At 39.6% G+C, this 15,723-nt stretch overlaps 1 long non-coding RNA gene across 1 annotated transcript in view; it reads right to left on the bottom strand.

Moving 5' to 3' along the window:
* Positions 1-6,516, bottom strand: part of LOC112204982 (uncharacterized) — a 31,968-nt gene extending 25,452 nt beyond the window's left edge. The window contains exon 1 of the long non-coding RNA XR_002938752.2: positions 6,398-6,516. This is a non-coding gene — a long non-coding RNA (uncharacterized LOC112204982). The remainder of the gene's footprint in view (positions 1-6,397) is intronic.
* Between the last annotated feature and the right edge of the window lie 9,207 nt (positions 6,517-15,723).

Raw genomic sequence — 15,723 nt, 5'->3', positions numbered from 1 at the left:
ATAATAATAAAAAAAGAAAAAACTGTGAAGTTTAAGTTAGTATGTAGTTTCAGAAAATAGATGACTTCTTATTTGTAGATATTTGAACTGATTCACAGATACTTTAGTTTTGTTCACAAATTTGTATTTATTTGTCCCATTGTAGTTGTACGAAATCTTTGTGGCCTTGCATACTCCACAATGGAAAGTTGAGGTCTGATTGGCACATTCTAAACCATACCTTTTACATAACAAAATTATAGGAAAAAGAGATACTTAAGAACAGAGGGGCAGGTAAGTGAAATAATTACGGTATTTTCTTATTGCTAAGTATAGGAAGCAGACAGAACAAAGTGAGAAGAAAGCTACTGACATAACACACATCAGCTATTTTGCTATATGACTGAAATGCCTTTTCATTGTTTTTTCCATGTTTTCCAATATGTTTGCAAATATGCTTATAGATTTTATTTTTGTTTTTGCTTTTTTTTCAGGTGGAGTTTCTCCCTTGTTACCCAGACTAGAGTGCAATGGCACGATCTCGGCTCACTGCAATCTCCGCCTCCTGGGTCCAAGCGATTCTCCTGCCTCAGCCTCCTGAGTAGCTGGGATTACAGGCACCCACCACCACTCCAGGCTAATTTTTTGTATTTTTAGTAGAGATGGGGTTTCACTCTGTTGGCCAGGCTGGTCTTGAACTCCTGACCTCAGGTGATCTGCCCGCCTTGGCTGCCCAAAATGCTGCGATTACAGGTGTGAGCCACCGTGCCAGGCCTTTATAGATGTTAAGACAGAATAAATGCCTTTAATTTATATGATTAATATGTATGATTTAATCCATGATAAATCAAAGCAACTGTTCCATTTTACAAGATCAAGTTAGGTTAAGTGCAGAAGAATTTGACTGAGAAGCTATGGGAGCTTAAAGATTCATGGCCCTTCTTTCCATGGCTCATTCCAAAGTCCTGGGAAGCACCCTAGCAAGATGTTCACACAACCATCTAATTTTGTAAAATTTGCAAACTTTGAGCTGCAATTGGTTAAGATTGCTGCTTCGCTCAGACTTTCCCTCCTCATGCTTACCCTGGTGTCTGGCATTTGGGGGATGGAGTTGGCAGTCACTTCTGTGTGTAATGAGGCATTTCTTCGAAAGAATCACTTCTAGAAAACTTCTGCTGTTCACCTGGCATTGTGACACATAGGGGCAAGACCAAAAATCATGTTGTGATAATGAGTGTGTCCCAAAGCACCCAGCCCTGAGGTATGCGCACAGTAGAAAAGAAGAAATGATTTAAAAAGATGAAGCGAGAACTAGTCTGTGGAAAATTCTTCTAATCTTCAGAAATGTGGAATTAGAAGCAGAGAATTCCCTTATCATTACTTAAGCAAAATGGCTATTCTTTCCTCTCAGGAATATACTTAATAATGCAGATTGTACAGAGGTAAATACACTATATTTTTTCTGTTGTTGGATGAGAATCATGCAAGATAAAATTTATCTAATTCCTGTGTTCATACTTTACAAACTTTAGGAGTTTTACAAATAGCGATCATGTCTCTTGGCATACTGCAGAGTACTTCCCAATATGTCAGATCACTTACAGTGTCTGACATATTGTGTCCTTATAAAGTTGAGCAGTTATTAGCCAGGTGCAGTGGCTTAAGCCTCTCATTCCAGTTACTCAGGAGGCTGAGGCTGGAGGATCACTTCAGCCCAGTAGTTGCTAGCCTGGGCAACATCGAGAGATCCTGTCTCAACAATAAAATAAAAAATAATATAAAATAAAGATGAGTGGCTCTAGATGAAACAGCACACAAAACTGCTAACAACGCAGCAATACACTGAAAATAAGTGCTCAAGTGACATAATTCTTACAAACACCCATCAACTTAGTCAATATATGTAGTATTGGAGTAGTTTGATTATACATTTAGGTAGCTCAATATAATATGGCAATAATTTAAAACTGTATTTGAATTCCTCTTGTGTTACACTTAATTTTGTATGTTTTTCCAGTGTATGAAGCCAAAAAATAGGGAAAACGCATCTATTAGAGAGGTTTATTGGGCAATTAATAAAATATTACGCTATTTTTCTGTCTTAAGTGATGCTTAATGTATGTATTTTTTTTAAATTGTATTTTGTTGCAATTTATTTTCTCTTTCCAAACATATATTCATTTTTGTTTCTAATTTTTGATATGTAAATTTTTGTTGTTTTTCTTAAAGGGTACCTCTTCAAGATGGACCACTTCAGGCCCCATAAAACTTGACTCCCTGTGGTTAGATAAATTAAAAATGTTTGTGTCCTGTGAAAGCTGGGTATAGTGAGCCACCTTTTCCAAAGTACTCAGACAAAGAAATGGTTTTTCTGTTAATTATCAAGATAATTAAACACACACACACGCACACACACACACATACACACACACACTGCCCTTCCTCAGCTTTGTTCTCCAATATTTACCAGATAATTCTATCTGTTTTGTGTGTGAATTCAGCTTCCATTTATGTTGTGTATGTTTGAATTATAAATGAACAGAAATTGAACTATAACAAAAAGGAAGAACTTTTAACCACCCCATCCTTCCATGATGGGCCTTCTGAAATTTCCTTTGCCAAAGGTAGGCAGCATCCTCCAGAAGAGAAGTCGGAGCTTTAAGCCAGCTCAGAAAAACAGGGAGATGGAGCAGGATCGAGGACTCAAACAGAATAAGTGAACGTTGGGAGAATCCTACATTATAGAAATAGATAACTCTCAGTATTGGTTTTAAAAATATGGCTAGATAACACCATGCCTGTAGGATACAAAAGGCAAATACATAGCTAGAGCTTATCAGATGCCTAGGAATAACCCATTGAACACACAAAAGCAAAAAAAAAAAAAAAAATCACTGACTTTAGTTTGAGAAATTATAAGAGCCAGAGGCTTAAACATCTATGTAAAATAAACAAAGGAAATAAAAAGAATAGAAGACAAAAGATCAACTGAATGGAGGGCATATCATTAGGTGGGAAGCTCTCTTGAAATTATTTGAAAAGAACAATTAATTCTCTCCTGACAAATGTGCCATGGGAAGCCAAGGCCTCTGGTACTGCTCCTGTTTTTCTCTAGCCTCAGATTTTGGTCTCCCTGCCACGACGCTCATATATCTAGTGAGCAGAAACATTGTTCTTCCATAATTCCCACAGAGGCTTTGCGACTGGATCTCTTTGAGGCTACTACCTACCTCTCCTTTTGGGGCTTATTTATTTCTGCTTAGGTACAGCTGGGAGTTGCAATTTCCAACCGGCAGCTCAAGTGTCTAAAGCTCTTTGATGTTTTCATCATTGCAGAAAAATTAAACTAATCCACAGATTATGAAATACATGCTAGAAGAGCACTTGAGAGAAAAGATAAAGAAAATTCCCCAAATTGAGAACAGAGTACAAAGTGCTAAAGTACTCAAGTGTTGTTGAGAACTCCAAAACAGCATAAAAGTCTACCAAATACAAACCCCTGAAACTTCATCATTCTCTCTTACACATATTTTTACCATCCTTTGGAACTTAAAAAAAATACGATTGTTTAGCATTTTTGACAGCCCGCAAGTGAACAGAATAAAATGTAAAGCTAGTATTTCGAAAAATTGATAATTCTGAGCTGCATTAAGAAAGAAAGTATTTTAGCAAAACATCCCAAAGTCTCTGCTCTACAAGTTACCTCCTCTGGAGAGCTGTAATAATATGACCTGTTCTGCTGAGTGTCACGTGATGCTTGTTTTGAAAATATTTTGCATTTCTTAGATGAAGGGCACGCTTTAACACTTCAGTTTATAATAACATGGGGTTACATTTCAGCTACTTCAATTCACATCAGTCTCACAATTTGGCAGAAACATTTTTCATCCAATCTGCATTTGTTCTGGTCACCCTGAGAATTCTATTTTTAGAAAAAGGTCTTTAAAAAGGAAGCACAAACACAGAGTTTTAAAAGATATTATCTTGAAACCTATTCATGTTTTTCAGATTTCTGTCCTATAAGATGCTAGTTAATTTTTACGGAGGGTCCTATCTTGCCTGAACTGGAAAAGCAAAAAGGGAAACAAAAGAAAAAGCAATATAGACCAGTAAACTCAGGGAAATCTTTTCTCTTCTAACTCTTTTCTTTCAGGAGTAGAGAAAAAGTAAGGGTGGAGAATTATTTGTAGGATTATATTTCATATTTTGATTTAAATTTTACAAGGGCTGTTTATAGAGAAAGAAAAAAAAGACCCTGACTACCCAGAAATGCTTATTAAATCTAACAGCACACCTGCTACAGATTAAATGCCAGTAGCTCCTTGACTCATAACACTTTTGACATCCCAATATCTCTCTGCACCGAAGTATATCACTTTTATTGCAGTAAATCAGAAAAACATGGGAGTTTGACACACAGGTTGGTTAAAAGCAAACAAACCTAAACAATTAAACATTTTTTGAGAAAAAACTTTGAGCTTGCAAAGCTTACGACACTTGTCATAAAACACAGCCCTGATTCTTTGATAACTGCGTGCATCACTGCTTAAAGAGCACTGGAATGGTACTTTCAGTGGAATTTTTAAAAAAGAAATCTTACCTTGTGATCTCAAAAGAGTAAGAAAGCTCTCTTTTGCTAAAGGGAAGTTCTTCTAGACAGATACTTCACCATAGTGAGGTATTTATTGTAGCTCATTTTTATGAATCCAGCAGCCTCAGCTCAGAGGCATTTTTGGAGAGGCTAGAAGAGGGTCCAGTTAAGGACTCGGACCTGAGGCAGAGGGGAGACCGGTGAGGGAATCAACAGCTGAAGGTGCAGCAGCTAGTGGAAAGGAGCTTTATTTGGGAAGGCACTGTTCTCCTGGGAGGCCAATCAGGCTTATAGTGAACGGCTGTGGAATTTAGAGGCTTGTGAATGTGGGCAGGCATCAAGGCAGGTTTCAGAAAAAGGCTCCAGTCCTGTGTCGTAAATGGAGGGCAAAAGGGAACCCTGAAACTGTAGCCAGAACTTGGCCCTGGACGATAGTGCTGCAGTGGGCAAATCTGTGGTCTAGCAGCCTGGGACATGCCAGGCAGAGGACATCAAACTTAGAGCAGGAAGATTCGTTTCACACTCTGCTGCCTGGTACATCTGAGCCAAGCCTAGTTCTATATAGAATCTGCTCAGGCTAGATTCATCTCTGGAGCTTCAGCTGTTGGTGTCAGGACCTGCAACTGGGAAACTGGAGGAAGTTCCTGATAAATCCACTTGTTTCGTCTCTCCCAAGCCACTTCTGTATTATTCTGAGCTATTTTTCACGAAGAAGTCAGAGAAGTCCTTCAAAACGTGCCTCATCATTTGACCCCAAACCTGTTCAAATTCTGTCAATGTATTCCTTAGGACATTAGGCTAACACCAAACCTTAACGTGGCCTACCAATCTCAGTATGATTGAGCTTTCCTAATTCATCTGGCCACTCTCCCTATTAATTTCTGCCCTTCAGCCATAGTGGCCTTTTCCTAGCTGTTTAGTGCCCATGCTCCAGCTTTACAGTGTCTACTCTGCCTGAATTTCTTTTCCCCACTCATTTGCTGAAGAAGAAACTTGTCCTGCAGCTCTCAAGCCAAAAGTCACTTCCTTATGGAAGTGGAGACTGGGTGAAGCAGGATTTCTTTCATTTTCAAAGCAGTTATCACAACAGTGATCAAATAATTAAGTGTATAATTAGTTGCTCAATGTTTGTCTCCCCTGCTAAGACTGAAAGCTCTGCTAGACTAAGACCACTTTGATGTTGCATTCCACTGTACACTCAGTGCCTACCGATTAAAGACCTTTTGCAAAGTAGGCGCTTAGAAAATAGTTACTGAATAATTGAGTGCATGAAATAAGGGATGAGCATCTCACTATCACATCTTAAATCACAATGGGATCCTCTCTGCACATTTGCAAGGCTGGCCCACTGTAAGGATCAGTCTTGGTCAAGCATTCTATCACATGACATTACAACAAAGAGTGTAGCTTAACAACAAAATAAACCATATCGATGGCTTGCTTCATTTACTAAATTTATTTTTCCCAAATTCTTTTCTTAGAGTTGGACTAAAATTTTTTTTTAGAGAATGAAGGAGAGAGAACAAAAGAGGCAACAAAATACCTCATCAGTCTTCAGGAATGGATAAATCAAATTGAAACCAGCCCAATTCCCACAGAGCTGATATTTTTGGATTTTTTGAATAAACATAGAAATTGGTCCTCCAGGTCTTAAAACATGAAACTTATATTTGTCTTATCTGAGTTCCAACCTCAGGAAACCAACCCTCAGGCAAGGGACTGAAACGCACCAGAACACTGCACCCAGACAATGAGATGCCCGACCCCCCATTAGTCAGGATTGCCTCCTTTCCCCTTCCTAATTCCTGTTTTCCAGCACGTACTTACATTCCTCCTCCTGATACATAAAGCCCTCAATTTCAGTTGGTAGGGGAGACAGATTTGAGACTGATCTCCCATTTTCCTGGGCTGACATCGCATGAATAAAAAGCCTTCTTTCCTGGCAATCCTCCTCTCACTGATTGGCTTTCTGTGTGGCATAGCAACGACCTCACCCCTGGTGTTTGGGTAACAAAATGAACACTGTGTTGGTGGCTTTTTCCATGTTCAATCATGAGCTGCTAAGTTTAAAGCAGCTTTCCACAAAATCGCATCAGTCAACAAACTGTTACTCTCATCAACCTAGAAGCTTTGGAATGTTATAAGAGGCCCTTATCTCACCTCCCTGTGGTAATATTGGAGTTGAAGTGCAGCAGCTGACATTATACCAGTCCACAAATGGAAAAGGAAAGTGCGTGCAGGGTTTCCTGACAACTCTGCTCAAACACTGTCAAAAACTACTGCATGTGTTGTAGGAGTTGTAAATAGCTATCAATTCAAACTCTAAAATATCTCTTGAATCTGTTCTTTCTTCCTACTTCTGTTCATATCCCTACTTTCACTACCTTGATTTGGACCCTTTGTCATTCCTTGTCTGGGCTATTTTCTTTTTTTAAGACAGAGTTTCGCATTGTTGCCCAGGCTAGAGTGCAGGGGCACAATCTTGGCTCACTGCAATCTCCACCTCCCGGGTTCAAGTGATTCTCCTGCCTCAGCCTCCCAAGCAGCTAGGATTACAGGTGCGTGCCACCATGCCCAGCTCATTTTTGTATTTTTAGTAGAGATAGGGTTTCACCATATTGGCCAGGCTGGTCTCGAACTCCTGACCTTGTGATCCACTCTCCTCTGCCTCCCAAAGCGCTGGGATTATAGGCATGAGCCACCATGCCCTGCCTGTCTGGGCTATTTTTAACAGTTGTATGTTTTTTCTACCTTTTACGTTTTCTTTCTCTAATCTTTTCCCCACCTTGCAGCCAGAATTAGCTTTCTAAAATATAAGTACAGTCATTTAATTTTCTTAAAAAATTTCTATGACTCTTCTTTACATGAGTGATTTTAAAACTTAAAAATAACAACTAAGCTCTTCTTCCAAGTTGAAAATCTAAAAGAGATACATAAGAGAGAAGAAGTGCAGTGAGGTGGAGTGGGGGGCGGGGGGGGAGTGCAGAAACTTGACCTTTTGACCCACCCTGTGCTTCCATTAGGGCACTTCTGGGAACCTAAAAGTCTATTGAATGAAAAATAGCTGGCCTCATAAAAGCCAGTCTCTTTGGACAAACATCCATGAGTCTTCATAATCTGACCACACTTCATTCTTCCAACATAACCTCTCACTAGGGGTTACATAATCCACCCACTCATAATTCTCCAGTACTCCCATACTCCATGTGTTTTCATTCATTTCTACTTGGCATATTCTGTTAGTGCTGCTTGGAAAGGTCATACTCTGTTGGACAATTTCGGACGTAGTTTGATTAAAATCCCTTCTGGAAGTCTTTTCAGACTTCCCCAGTCAGAACTGGTCTCTCTCCACCACTCAACATTGGCTCTGTACTTAACCCCATCACAGCACTTAGCACATTGTATTGTCTGTCTTCCTACTTGATGTCAGAAAATATTTTAATTCATCTTGATAAAAGTAGTGTCTTCCTAACACAATGCCTGACTTATAGTTATGCATTTGCTGAATGCAAGTTGATTTTATCAGGCTTTCTCAGGAAATAAAATTCCTAGGGATGGATTCAATATAACTTTTTCCTCACCACCATGTCCTTCCCTATCACAAAACATACCTACACACTTAAGATACTGTTTTTCTTTTCTCCCTGATTTTAAGTGTGATATTATGATTTACAATAAGAAGTATATACTAGGTCTTTGTAGTTTCCTGGCACACAGCTCCTATGAGTCTTGGAATTTGTGAAGTGGTTGGTGTCTTTCGTGTGCTAATGAGATGATTGGTGGCTGGGGCTCCTGGAAAGTGTCCAGTGGGGGCTTGTTGCCAGGGTGAACCAACCACGTGATTACAAGGTTGAAACTTTTAGCCCCACCTCCTGACCTAGGGGAGGTGAGAAGAACTGGAGATTGATTCAATAAGCAATGGCCAATGATTTAATTAACGATGCCCAGTGAATCCTCCCCTAAACTTCAAAAGGAGAAGGTCTGGGGAGCTTCCAACATAAAAGTGCTGAAAGGGTGGCACATCTATTGGGGGCATGGAAGTTCCACATCCCTTCCCACATACCTGAGCCTATGCATCTCTTCTATTTGGCTTCCTGAGTTGGATCCTTTTTATAATAAATGGGTAACAGTAAGTAAAGTGCTTTCCTGAGTTCTGTGAGCCACCATAGCAAATAATCAAATCTGAGGAAGGGGTCGTGGGAACCTCTGATTTACAGCCAGTTGGTCAAATTACAGGTGATAACCTGGACTATCAAGTGGTGGTGTGGGGCAGTCTTGTGGGAGTGAGCCCTTAAAACTGTGGATCTCCAGGTAGATTGTGACAGAAGCTAAATTGTAGGACACCAGTTGGGTCTGCAGAGAGTTGGAGAATTGCTTGGAAAATCCCACTCATCTGTTGTCAGAAGTGAAGACATTTGAATACAATTATTATGTATCAATTTTAAAAAGACACCCTTTCTGAAAAGAAATAGATGTTTTAGAAGATGATGTAGTTTGGCTTTGTGTCCCCACCCAAATCTCATCTCGAACTGTAATCGCCACGTGTTGAGGGAGGAATCTGGTCGGAGGTGATTGGATCATGGGGTGGTTTTCCCCATGCTGTTCTCATGATAGCAAGTGAGTTTTCATGAGATCTGATGGTTTAAAGTGTTTGGCAGCTTCCCCTTCCCCCTGCTGCCATGTAAGATGTGCTTGCTTCCCCTTTGCCTTCCACCATGATTGTAAGTTTCCGGAGGCCTCCTCAGCCATGTGGAAGTGTGAGTCAATTAAACCTCTTTTCTTTATAATTTACCCAGTCTCAAGTAGGTCTTTATAGCAGTGTAAAAATGGACTCATACAGAAAATTGGTACTGAGAGAAGTGGGACACTGCTATAAAGATATCTGAAAATGTGGAAGTGACTTCGGAACTGGGTAATGAGCAGGGGTTGGAACAGTTTGGAGGGCTCAGAAGATGACAGGAAGATGTAGGATAGTTTGGAACTTCCTAGAGACTTGTTGAATGGTTTTGACCAAAAGTCTGATAGTGATATGGACAATGAAGTCCAGGCTGAGGTGGTCTCAGATGTTGTATTAGTCCATTTTTTTGCACTGCTATAAAGAAATACCCAAGACTGGGTGATTTATAAAGAAAAGAGGTTTAATTGACTCACAGTTCCACATGGTTGGGGAGGCCTCAGGAAACTTACAATCACGGGAGAAGCAAAAGCAGACATGTCTCACATGGTGGCAGGTGAGAGAAGTGAAGTGTAAGCACAAGAAAAACTGCCACTTTTAAAACCATCAGATCTTGTGAGACTCACTCACTATCACAAGAACAGCATGAGGGAAACTGCCCCCACAATCCAATAACATTCCATCAGGTTTCTCCCTTGACACATGTGGATTACAATTCAAGATGAGATTTGGGTGAGGACCAAGAGCCAAATCATATCAGATGGAGATGAGGAATTTATTGGAACTGTAGCAAAGGTTACTTTTGCTATGCTTTAGCAAAGAGACTAGTGGCATTTTGCCCCTGCGTTAGAGATCTGTGGAACTTTGAACTTGAGAGAGATGATTTAGGGTATCTGGTAGAATAAATTTCTAAACAGCAGAGATTCAAGATGTGACCTGGCTGTTCCTAAAAGCATTAAATCATGTGTGTTCACAAGGAGATGGTCTGGAATTAGAACTTATGTTTAAAAGGGAAGCAGAGCATAAAATTTGGAAAATTTGCAGCCTGATCATATGGTAGAAAAGAAAAACTCATTTTCTAGGGAGAAATTCAAGCAACGAGCTGCAGAAATTTGCATAAGTAAAGAGAAGATGAACGATAACAGCCAAGACAATGGGAAAAATGTCTCCAGGGCATTTCAGAGATCTTCATGGCAGCCCCTCCCATCACAAGCCCAGTGGTCTAGGAGGAAAAAATGGTTTTGTGGGCCAGGCCCAGGGCCGTGCTGCTCTGTACAGCCTTGAGACATGGTGGCCTGTGTCCCAGTTGCTCCAGTTCCAGCTGTGGTTAAAATGGGCCAAGGTACAGTTGGGTCATTGCTTCAGAGGGTGCAAACCCCAAGCCTTGGTGGCTTCCAGGTGGTGTTGGGTATGTGGGTATGCAGAAAACAAGAGTTGAGCTTTTGGAGCCTCCACCTAGATTTCAGAGGATGTACGGAAATGCCTGGAAGTTCAGGCAGAAGTCTGTTACAGGAGTGGAGCCCTCATGGAGAAGCTCTACTAGGGCAACGCAGAGGGGAAATGTGGGGTTGGAGACCCAACACAGAGTCCCCACTGGGGCACTGCCTAGTGGATCTGTGAGAAAGGGGCCATCATCCTCCAGACCCCAGAATGGGAGATCTACTAACAGCTAGCACTGTGCACCTGGAAAAGCCACAAGCACTCAACACCAGCCCATGAAAACAGTCTCAGAGGCTGTACCCTGCAGAACCACAGGGGCAGAGCCACCCAAGGCCTTGGGAACCCATCTCTTGCATCAATATGCCCTGAGTGTGAGACATGGAGTTAAAAGGAGATTATTTTGGAGCTTTAAGATATAATGATTGCCCTATTGGGTTCCTGACTTGCATTGGGCCTCTAGCCCCTTGGTTTTAGCCAATTTCTCCCATTTGGAATAGGAGCATTTACCCAATGCCTATATCTCCATTTTATCTTTGTAGTGACTAACTTGCTTTTGATTTTACAGGCTCATAGGTGGAAGGGATTTCCCTTGCCTCGATGAGACGTTGGACTTGCACTTTTGGATTAAGGCTGAAACGAGTTAAGACTCTGGAGGACTGTTGGGGAGGCACCATTGTGTTTTGAAATGTGAGAAGGACATGAGATTTTGGAGGCACTAGGGGTGGGATGATGTGGTTTGGTTCTGTGTCCCCACCCAAATCTCATCTTGAACTGTAATCCCCAGGTATAGAGGAAGGGACCTGGTGGGAGGTGATTGGATCATAGGGGCAGTTTCTCCCATGCTGTTCTCATGATAGTGAGTGAGTTCTCATGAGATCTGATGGTTTAAAAGTGTTTGGCAGTTCCCCCCACTGCCTCCTGCAGCCATGTAAGATGTGCTTGCTTCCCCTTTGCCTTCCCCCAAGATTGTAAGTCTCCTGAGGCCTCCCCAGCCATGCAGAACTGTGATTCAATGAAACCTCCTTTCTTTATAAATTACCCAGTCTCAGGTAGTTCTTTAAAGCAGTGTAAAAATGGACTAATATAAAAGACATTAATATTCTCTTGATTGTTGGACCAGACTTTGGGTCACTAAAAAGATTCTCATGAAGTCACTTCTGAAGACATACTGGAGGAGAAAATGTAACAGTTAGTGTTAAGCCTTAAAATAAAAGGTATTTTAGATAAAGATGAAGAGATACAGAATTTTTCTTCCTTGCATGGAATATAGTGAGTATGAATTCCTCAAAACCCAAGACTTAGATATGTAAGGAAGGAAAATTATTAAAATGTTTTTTAAATTCCCATTTGATATCTCTCTAGAGACTCTATTCTTCCTAATGGAAGTAATCATAATTTTAGTCAATTTCTGGCAGTCCTTCACTTCATTTTCCCTCACTGAATTTAACCACCCTCATGGCCCCAGGGAAGTAGGAGGTACCCGGGCCATGGTCAGTAGTTGTACACGCTGTCATCTGTGAGATTGTCCTGTGTGGTTTCCAGACTTAGTCCCTGCTTTCCAGTAGTTTCCATTGAAATACTTATGTTCTTACTAATCCCCAGCTGTATGACTCAAGGTCCTTATGGAGCACCATGCCCTTGTCATGACCACAGAATTCCTTCAGAGGTCTTCATTCTGTCAACTAATTCTGTGCCTTCCATGGGGGCTGTTGTAACCCTAAACCAGTTTGGTTTTGCACAGCCTTAGATTATTTTAGTATATAGTAGTAACAACCATGAAATTGTGTTACTTTCCAAAAATTATGCCACAAATACAGACCTTACTGAAAAAAATACTTAATAGTGAGCAGACCCCAAAATATTTATACTAACTGTTCTGTAAGATTAATGAAGTCCTAGCTCTCTGTTCTTTTGGGTGCTCCAACTACTTCTTTGTATGAAAAGTTTACATGAAGTGTTTACTTGAATGCAACAATAGCCAGAGGCAGCAGAATCCTGTGCCCATAAGTTGGCATCAGGAAAGCAGGAATTTTCTGACTCAATGATTGGACACAGGTTCATTTAAGGGTGAAGTTTTCAGGTGTTATCCTTAAGGAGATAGATTATAAATCTGGGTGGATTTTCTCATTCTGTTCATTGAACAAGTTATCTTGAAGTTCACTAATTTCCACAATGACACCCCATTTTTAACATTTATTATGCCAAGTAGAAAAGCTTCTAATATTGATGGAGACATGAATAGCAGAAAGTGTATGTTCATATTGACTGTCTCTGGAGTGTGAGCTTTCTGATTGGAATGCCAGCTGACTACTCCTGGGATTTTAGTTTGTGATCTGGGTACCTAACCAAACCTTGGGTTACAACTGAAACCAAAATCTATCTAATATTACATTGGTTATGCTGAAAGATTTCAAAATATGTTGTAGACATGCAAAGGCACAGGAAAACTTGAAAGCCTTCCACACAATTCTGCCCAGTGGTTTTGCCTCAGGTCCTCTCTGTTCTTGGCATCCCAAACAGTCCTTTGTCTTGCTGACCTCCTGTCAGAAGTGCAGAGAGCCTCTGCAAGGTTTCATCTCCCAGAGTTTTGGGCAGAACATTTGCACAGGATTTCTTTGCTCTGATCTCTAAGTAGGGAAATCATGCATAGCAGAAAAATAATTTTACAAAATGCAATAGTAAGCATCTGGTACATAGTAGGAGCTCATTTAGGATTATTGTTTGGATGAACGAATGATTGAATAAATGAAAGTGTGATATCAAAAGACCTCATGTTTGTGGATAATAAGACACAGGCAAAGGCATGGCAACCTTATGCGTACTAAAAACATCTAGGTGATTGACAGAATTTGTTTCTGTAGAAATGATCATAGAGAAAACAACACACTGCCAAAATCTGTTGAGACAATTAAGATGAAGGGTCTACAGTGACTGCTTCCCATCTGTTCTTTTGAATATGAAGTCCAGAATCTCTGAGGTATCCTGATGGGGACAGAGAACTGCTATTCTGACAGTGGAGATGGGGAGAAAGCCATTAGAAGGCTTTTGTCCTGAGACTCGGTAAATAGAAAGGCAGAAGTTCTTTGCCAGAAGAAATTTGGAAATATTTACTGAATTTTAACTTTTATGTTGGAGTAAATTTATTCTTTAATTTGATTTTATTCTTATGAAACTATTCTAGGAATAATTTAAATGGTCAAATAATATTAGAATGCTTATAACAACAGAAAGTTTCCTCTCTCTTTTTTTTTTAAAGCATCCTGTTTTTATTTCATTGATGTGATAACTTCTCCCTATGAAGATACTAGAGGGTTTTTTTGTTAGTTTTGACACTTTCTTCTGCTTCTTGTGTTATGAAAGCAGAGGTAATCCACTTTTCCTTTTTCTTTTTTGGCCACTACTTTTATATCAAGGCTTTCGTTACACCCAGTGATCCTTAGTTGTCATATATATATATATATATATATATATATATATATGTGTATATATATATGTGTATATATATATGTATATATATACATATATATACTGTCATATATACATATATATCTCTATCCTGTCATATATACATATATATCTCTATCTAGCTATCTATATAGATATAGATATAGATATAGATAGATAGATATAAAATATATGACATCAGGCTGGAGACCAGGAGAGCTAATGTTCCAGTTCCAATCTGAAGGCAATCTGAGATATATATATATTATATATATATAATATATATAAAATATATATCAGGCATATATATTTATCAGAATATACACACACACACACACACACACACACACACATATATATATATTGCCTTCAGATTGGAACTGGAACTTTGGCTGTCCTGGTCTCCAGCCTGATAGCTCATTCTACAGATTTTAGACTTGCCAGACTCCATAATTGTAAGCCATTTCTTTGTAATAAATCTCTCTCCCCCCATATATATACATATATACAGCATTTATATATACACACATACCCCTATTAATTTTGTTTCTCTTGAGAGCTCTAATTAGTACAGCTTCCTTCCTTACCTTAATTTCACCCTTATTCTCATTCATTCTTCAAATTGCAACACCCAGTTGTCTTCTAAAACTCAAATAGGGTAATTTCACTTCCCTGTTCAAAAGATCTACAGCACCTGCCCTAAAGTCTTGCAAGATTCTAAGCTATCTTTAAAACTTTATCATCAACCCAACTGTTTTCTGAAATGCTGTGGTCTTTCTCCTTCAGTTCTTTTGCATGCATGGTTTCTTTTGGGAATATTCTTCTCCTTCTTTTCCATCTGGAAAATTGATCTTCATCCTTTAAGTCCCAGCCCAAATGTCACTCTTACATGAAGTGTTGCTAATGCCTTTTCCTCTGTCTCCTGAGTTAAGGGCCTTTATCCCCCCCAGCCGCTCAAAGCCTACACCGTAGTACTTACAGAAAGAAATGCAAACAAAATTGATCATATTGCATTGGGATTATTTATTCATGTCCCTCTTTCTCATTAAACTCTGAGATCCTTCAAGGGAACCTAGTACATAGGAGGTATTCCACAAACATTTATGAAACAGACTACGAGAGCTATAGCTGCAATTTCTTCAGCACTTTTTTATTGTAGTTGGAAGATGAATGACAAAATACGAACAGAATTCATTGCAGTTGAATTTAAATTTTAGTTCTGCACATGACAGTTGGCAGAGCAAAAAAGGAAGACTGCTTTTATATTTTCTAGTACAATTATTCCCCCTTGCCACTCCCAAGGGAGGAGTGCCCCCATTAGGTCCTGCCATCTTGTTCTCTTGCTCCTGATTTAATGTTCTAACTGTTTTAATGTTTTAAGAGTTTCTATTGTATGGATGCCTCAATCTCTTTTGGAAATTGATACTTTATAAATAATAAATAGCCTAAGCCAGCTTATTGCTTCTTTTCCCAAGAGGCTTTACTTGTAAAACACTAGTTACCTTCTCTTTTTTGAGACTTTAAATATTGTTTAAAAAATAAAAGGCCAGGCCGGGCGCAGTGGCTCACACCTGTAGTCCCAGCACTTTGGAAG

The sequence above is a fragment of the Pan troglodytes genome, chromosome 10 (assembly GCF_028858775.2).
Source record: "Pan troglodytes isolate AG18354 chromosome 10, NHGRI_mPanTro3-v2.0_pri, whole genome shotgun sequence".
Lineage (NCBI taxonomy): Eukaryota > Metazoa > Chordata > Mammalia > Primates > Hominidae > Pan > Pan troglodytes.
Note: the sequence above shows the minus strand (reverse complement) of the source record. Positions and strands in the feature narration are given on the sequence as shown.